This window comes from Culex pipiens, chromosome 2 (assembly GCF_016801865.2).
Source record: "Culex pipiens pallens isolate TS chromosome 2, TS_CPP_V2, whole genome shotgun sequence".
NCBI classification, from domain to species: domain Eukaryota; kingdom Metazoa; phylum Arthropoda; class Insecta; order Diptera; family Culicidae; genus Culex; species Culex pipiens.
In genome coordinates this window covers 162,163,590-162,171,337 of record NC_068938.1, presented here as the reverse complement: position 1 = coordinate 162,171,337, position 7,748 = coordinate 162,163,590, and the positions used below count along the sequence as shown (strand labels likewise).

The following is a 7,748-nucleotide window of genomic DNA, read 5'->3' as shown; positions in this document are numbered from 1 at the left end:
TGTTTAATTGTTTAATTGTTTAATTGTTTAATTGTTTAATTGTTTAATTGTTTAATTGTTGAATTGTTTAATTGTTTAATTGTTGAATTGTTTAATTGTTTAATTGTTTAATTGTTTAATTGTTTAATTGTTTAATTGTTTAATTGTTGAATTGTTTAATTGTTTAATTGTTTAATTGTTTAATTGTTTAATTGTTTAATTGTTTAATTGTTTAATTGTTTAATTGTTTAATTGTTTAATTGTTTAATTGTTGATTTGTTTAATTGTTTAATTGTTTAATTGTTTAATTGTTTAATTGTTTAATTGTTTAATTGTTTAATTGTTTAATTGTTTAATTGTTTAATTGTTTAATTGTTTAATTGTTTAATTGTTTAATTGTTTAATTGTTTAATTGTTTAATTGTTTAATTGTTTAATTGTTTAATTGTTTAATTGTTTAATTGTTTAATTGTTTAATTGTTTAATTGTTTAATTGTTTAATTGTTTAATTGTTTAATTGTTTAATTGTTTAATTGTTTAATTGTTTAATTGTTTAATTGTTTAATTGTTTAATTGTTTAATTGTTTAATTGTTTAATTGTTTAATTGTTTAATTGTTGAATTGTTGAATTGTTTAATTGTTTAATTGTTTAATTGTTTAATTGTTTAATTGTTTAATTGTTTAATTGTTTAATTGTTTAATTGTTTAATTGTTTAATTGTTTAATTGTTTAATTGTTTAATTGTTTAATTGTTTAATTGTCTAATTGTTTAATTGTTTAATTGTTTAATTGTTTAATTGTTTAATTGTTTAATTGTTTAATTGTTTAATTGTTTAATTGTTTAATTGTTTAATTGTTTAATTGTTTAATTGTTTAATTGTTTAATTGTTTAATTGTTTAATTGTTTAATTGTTTAATTGTTTAATTGTTTAATTGTTTAATTGTTTAATTGTTTAATTGTTTAATTGTTTAATTGTTTAATTGTTTAATTGTTTAATTGTTTAATTGTTTAATTGTTTAATTGTTTAATTGTTTAATTGTTTAATTGTTTAATTGTTTAATTGTTTAATTGTTTAATTGTTTAATTGTTTAATTGTTTAATTGTTTAATTGTTTAATTGTTTAATTGTTTAATTGTTTAATTGTTTAATTGTTTAATTGTTTAATTGTTTAATTGTTTAATTGTTTAATTGTTTAATTGTTTAATTGTTTAATTGTTTAATTGTTTAATTGTTTGACAATTTGACAATTTGACAATTTGACAATTTGACAATTTGACAATTTGACAATTTGACAATTTGACAATTTGACAATTTGACAATTTGACAATTTGATAATCTGACAACTTAACAATTTGACAATTTGACAATTTGACAATTTGATAATTTGACAATTTGACAATTTGACAATTTGACAATTTGACAATTTGACAATTTGACAATTTGACAATTTGACAATTTGACAATTTGACAATTTGACAATTTGACAATTTGACAATTTGACAATTTGACAATTTGACAATTTGACAATCTGACAACTTAACAATTTGACAATTTGACAATTTGACAATTTGACAATTTGACAATTTGAATATTTGAATATTTGACAATTTGACAATTTGACAATTTGACAATTTGACAATTTGACAATTTGACAATTTGACAATTTGACAATTTGACAATTTGACAATTTGACAATTTGACAATTTGACAATTTGACAATTTGACAATTTGACAATTTGACAATTTGACAATTTGACAATTTGACAATTTGACAATTTGACAATTTGACAATTTGAAAATTTGACAATTTGACAATTTGACAATTTGACATTTTGACAATTTGACAATTTGACAATTTGACAATTTGACAATTTGACAATTTGACAATTTGACAATTTGACAATTTGACATTTTGACATTTTGACAATTTGGACATTTTGACATTTTGACATTTTGACATTTTGACATTTTGACATTTTGACATTTTGACATTTTGACATTTTGACATTTTGACATTTTGACATTTTGACATTTTGACATTTTGACATTTTGACATTTTGACATTTTGACATTTTGACATTTTGACATTTTGACATTTTGACATTTTGACATTTTGACATTTTGACATTTTGACATTTTGACATTTTGACATTTTGACATTTTGACATTTTGACATTTTGACATTTTGACATTTTGACATTTTGACATTTTGACATTTTGACATTTTGACATTTTGACATTTTGACATTTTGACATTTTGACATTTTGACATTTTGACATTTTGACATTTTGACATTTTGACATTTTGACATTTTGACATTTTGACATTTTGACAATTTGACAATTTGACAATTTGACAATTTGACAATTTGACAATTTGACAATTTGACAATTTGACAATTTGACAATTTGACAATTTGACAATTTGACAATTTGACAATTTGACAATTTGACAATTTGACAATTTGACAATTTGACAATTTGACATTTTGACATTTTGACATTTTGACATTTTGACAATTTGACAATTTGACAATTTGACAATTTGACAATTTGACAATTTGACAATTTGACAATTTGACAATTTGACAATTTGACAATTTGACAATTTGACAATTTGATAATTTGAAAATTTGACAATTTGACAATTTGACAATTTGAAAATTTGAAAATTTGACAATTTGACAATTTGACAATTTGAAAATTTGACAATTTGACAATTTGACAATTTGACAATTTGACAATTTGACAATTTGACAATTTGACAATTTGACAATTTGACAATTTGACAATTTGACAATTTGACAATTTGACAATTTGACAATTTGACAATTTGACAATTTGACATTTTGACAATTTGACAATTTGACATTTTGACATTTTGACATTTTGACATTTTGACATTTTGACATTTTGACATTTTGACATTTTGACATTTTGACATTTTGACATTTTGACATTTTGACATTTTGACATTTTGACATTTTGACAATTTGACAATTTGACAATTTGACAATTTGACAATTTGACAATTTGACAATTTGACAATTTGACAATTTGACAATTTGACAATTTGACAATTTGACAATTTGACAATTTGACAATTTGACAATTTGACAATTTGACAATTTGACAATTTGACATTTTGACATTTTGACATTTTGACAATTTGACAATTTGACAATTTGACAATTTGACAATTTGACAATTTGACAATTTGACAATTTGACAATTTGACAATTTGACAATTTGACAATTTGACAATTTGATAATTTGAAAATTTGACAATTTGACAATTTGACAATTTGAAAATTTGAAAATTTGACAATTTGACAATTTGACAATTTGAAAATTTGACAATTTGACAATTTGACAATTTGACAATTTGACAATTTGACAATTTGACAATTTGACAATTTGACAATTTGACAATTTGACAATTTGACAATTTGACAATTTGACAATTTGACAATTTGACAATTTGACATTTTGACAATTTGACAATTTGACATTTTGACATTTTGACATTTTGACATTTTGACATTTTGACATTTTGACATTTTGACATTTTGACATTTTGACATTTTGACATTTTGACATTTTGACATTTTGACATTTTGACATTTTGACATTTTGACATTTTGACATTTTGACATTTTGACATTTTGACATTTTGACATTTTGACATTTTGACATTTTGAATATTTGAATATTTGACAATTTGACAATTTGACAATTTGACAATTTGACAATTTGACAATTTGACAATTTGACAATTTGACAATTTGACAATTTGACAATTTGACAATTTGACAATTTGACAATTTGACAATTTGACAATTTGACAATTTGACAATTTGACAATTTGACAATCTGATAACTTAACAATTTGACAATTTGACAATTTGACAATTTGATAATTTGACAATTTGACAATTTGACAATTTGACAATTTGACAATTTGACAATTTGACAATTTGACAATTTGACAATTTGACAATTTGACAATTTGACAATTTGACAATCTGACAACTTAACAATTTGACAATTTGACAATTTGACAATTTGACAATTTGACAATTTGACAATCTGACAACTTAACAATTTGACAATTTGACAATTTGACAATTTGACAATTTGACAATTTGACAATTTGAATATTTGAATATTTGACAATTTGACAATTTGACAATTTGACAATTTGACAATTTGACAATTTGACAATTTGACAATTTGACAATTTGACAATTTGACAATTTGACAATTTGACAATTTGACAATTTGAAAATTTGACAATTTGACATTTTGACAATTTGACAATTTGACAATTTGACATTTTGACAATTTGACAATTTGACAATTTGACAATTTGACAATTTGACAATTTGACAATTTGACAATTTGACAATTTGACAATTTGACATTTTGACATTTTGACATTTTGACATTTTGACATTTTGACATTTTGACATTTTGACATTTTGACATTTTGACATTTTGACATTTTGACATTTTGACATTTTGACATTTTGACATTTTGACATTTTGACATTTTGACATTTTGACATTTTGACATTTTGACATTTTGACATTTTGACATTTTGACATTTTGACATTTTGACATTTTGACATTTTGACATTTTGACATTTTGACATTTTGACATTTTGACATTTTGACATTTTGACATTTTGACATTTTGACATTTTGACATTTTGACATTTTGACATTTTGACATTTTGACATTTTGACATTTTGACATTTTGACATTTTGACAATTTGACAATCTGACAATTTGACAATTTGACAATTTGACAATTTGACAATTTGACAATTTGACAATTTGACGTTTTGACATTTTGTCCCATTTTGACAATTTGACATTTTGACCCATTTTGACAATTTGACATTTTGACCCAATTTGACAATTTGACATTTTGACCCAATTTGACAATTTGACAATAGCATAAGGCTTTCTAGTCAGAGATTTACCAATACATTCAAAGTATGTTTACGTTACAGCTGGACGTTTGTTTGCATCAGGTTTCCTATCTCTTTCTAGCAAAAGTTTTTTGTCAGGCGACTTCTAGCTGGTTTTTTTGACTGGCCGCCCGATATGTCCGAAAACATACTTCACAGGGCAGTGACAGCTCGAGCTCGATCAATGTTTGCATCAGGACACTGTGACGAGAAGTTCGTCATTTTTGGGTTAAAATATATCTTTTCACTGGGCCTAGAAAGCCTTATTGTTGAATTCCACTTGGTTGGCCATTTGTTATACAAAATATGGCACTTCTCAGATTGCACTCAATTTGATTACTTTGGAGCATCTTTGGAGTCATTTATGTCGAAATTCGATTAACAGATTATACTTTTTATTTTTATAAAACAGCTTTAATGATTCATTTCACAATTTCGTCATTTTCATTTTAACAAGAATTTTTAACAATAAAATGTTATTACGTAGTTCAGGGGATGACCCATATCGAACCAAAAAGAATCCCTAATTTAGGCACTTCCCCTTATCAAAACTATTTAGAACTCACTAACACTCAGACACGCTTATAGAGGTTTCTACGTGCGCATGTATTGCGTGTACGTACACGAAAATAAAGTGAGGTTAAATTTTGTCAACCAGCAAAACTAAATGGTGCGCTAGTGTGCGTACGAGAAACGTCATAAAGCTCTATAGCAGCCGTCGCTGTCACTTGTCGGGCCGTTCTGCCAGTTTTGCTGTCGACATTTTTTTCGGCGGACAAACAGTTATTCCTAATTTTGAAGATTTGTTTCTAAAACTCGGAAAAATAATGATTTGTCGAACAGGTAAGCTAACATTCTCGTTTTGAGATCGAAGAACAGCAACATTTCCGAGTATCGATGAAGGAAGTCATAAAATTGGTTGTTTTTTCTTGTTTTTTGTTTTTGTTTTGCAGGTTGCATGCTCAGTTGCTGGTCCAGGAAACCGTTAGGATGCTGTTCCTGTGGAAAAGGGTTGTCGAGAAATCACGGATTTGGCCTTGACGATGTGTTAAATCCTGATCAAAAACGATGGTGAGCAGATGTCAGAACCGCGGCAGCAACGGTCGCAGATTAACTCCGGGCGTGATCGGGAAAGTGCATCCAACGCGCAACGATTTGCAAATTAAAGCAGCAGTGAAATTTAGTGTGAAATTTGTGGCTTTGTGATGTTTGGAATTAAAGTTCATAAATAAAAAATCAAACTAAAATCAACTGCTTTTTTCTGAACAAAAAGAATAAGAGTAAGAAGTGTAATATTCTTGGTACACACATACACACGCAAAAAAAAAATGCTCACCAATACTGCTACAACAAACGAAACCAAATGATCACCAATACAAATAAAAAACAGTTTCAATGTGTGAGTGTTTTCGTGTTTTCAAGCTTGAAATAATTCATGCGGTTTTCCCTCACAGGCTTTGTGCGGTATTTCTCGCCTGTTCGTGCGCGGAAGGATTTCTTGCTCGTTTCGAGAGGGTTTCCGCACAAATTTCCGCCGATCCCGGTTGCGTGTAGGACGAGATTTGTGCCTGCTTGCGGCGATGGAAATTCCGAGACATCCCACACGCGCTGCAGCTTCTGTTGGTCACCACTCGACACCACCAGTGTGTGTGTGCGGTTTGGAGATATTAAATTTTCCTCCCATGTGACTTTGGAAAGCAGGGATTTGTGCAATGTGCGGTGACATGGATTAGTTTTTGGAAGCTTAAAGGCTTTGTTGAAGTTGGACAGAGAAACTGGAGGATGAAAAATTTCACTGAAAAATGTTACAAAGTTTCGATTAATGGCATTTCAATTTGTTTGTTTTGCCACTCGCCTAATGAAACTTCCATCAGCAAAATTTATTCATGAGCTGTTTCAAAACAGTCACGTGGGTCTTCCCCGGCACCCACACACACACACAATATACGCGCGTTAATCTCTCGTATCGATTCCAGCTCGATAAATATTCATGCTTCATTTGCAATGCCCCCGGCTGTTGTGGTGCCAGTACCTGAAGCGGAAGTGTTCCCAGCAGCCCCCCTGGTGGTGATGGTGACCCTGAAATTTCACCTTGTTGTAAGCTGCCCAGATGGTCCCCGCTCCACCTGGGACACCAATGTTGCTTTAGTTGAGGTTTTTTTAATATTTAAAAACCACCAAATGCAATCACTCAACCTGCTGCTGCAGCTGATGGCCTTGTCCAGAGTTTCTAGTTTTAATCTCGGCACTTCCGTGCTGCCAGCCTTGGTTAGAGTGAAGAGAAATTACCCATGGGAGGGGGATCCTCTAGATTCTAGAGTGCAACAGATTGTGTTTCCTTAAAGGAGCAATTCCATCTAAAGTAACATGCAATCTGACAAAGTCATGGCTATTTTAAGAGAAGTGAAATTGGTTTTAGGGAAAAGGAGGATTTTCAAAAAAGTTTTATTAAAAAAATGTTAAAGGGTAATTCTCACACAGCAGTTGCCCCGACCCCTCTTCGATTTGCGTGAAACTTTGTCCTAAGGGGTAACTTTTGTCCCTGATCACGAATCCGAGGTCAATTTTTTGACATCTCGTGACGGAGGAACGGTACGGCCCCTTCCGTTTTTGAACATGCGAAAAAAGAGGTGTTTTTCAATAATTTGCAACCTGTTTACATATCGTAATATCGTAATGAGGTAGAAATTTGGAGTCAAAGAGACTTTTATGTAAAATTAGACGCCCGATTTGATGGCGTACTCAGAATTCTGAAAAAAAACGTATTTTTTCATCGAAAAAAACACTAAAA

At 28.7% G+C, this 7,748-nt stretch overlaps 1 long non-coding RNA gene across 1 annotated transcript; it reads left to right on the top strand.

Annotated features, from left to right (window-relative positions):
• The first annotated feature begins 5,665 nt into the window (after positions 1–5,665).
• Positions 5,666–6,010, top strand: LOC120425000 (uncharacterized). Its single transcript, XR_005606456.2, has 2 exons — positions 5,666–5,800; positions 5,911–6,010. It is a non-coding gene; the product is annotated as an uncharacterized LOC120425000 (long non-coding RNA).
• Positions 6,011–7,748: the final 1,738 nt, after the last annotated feature.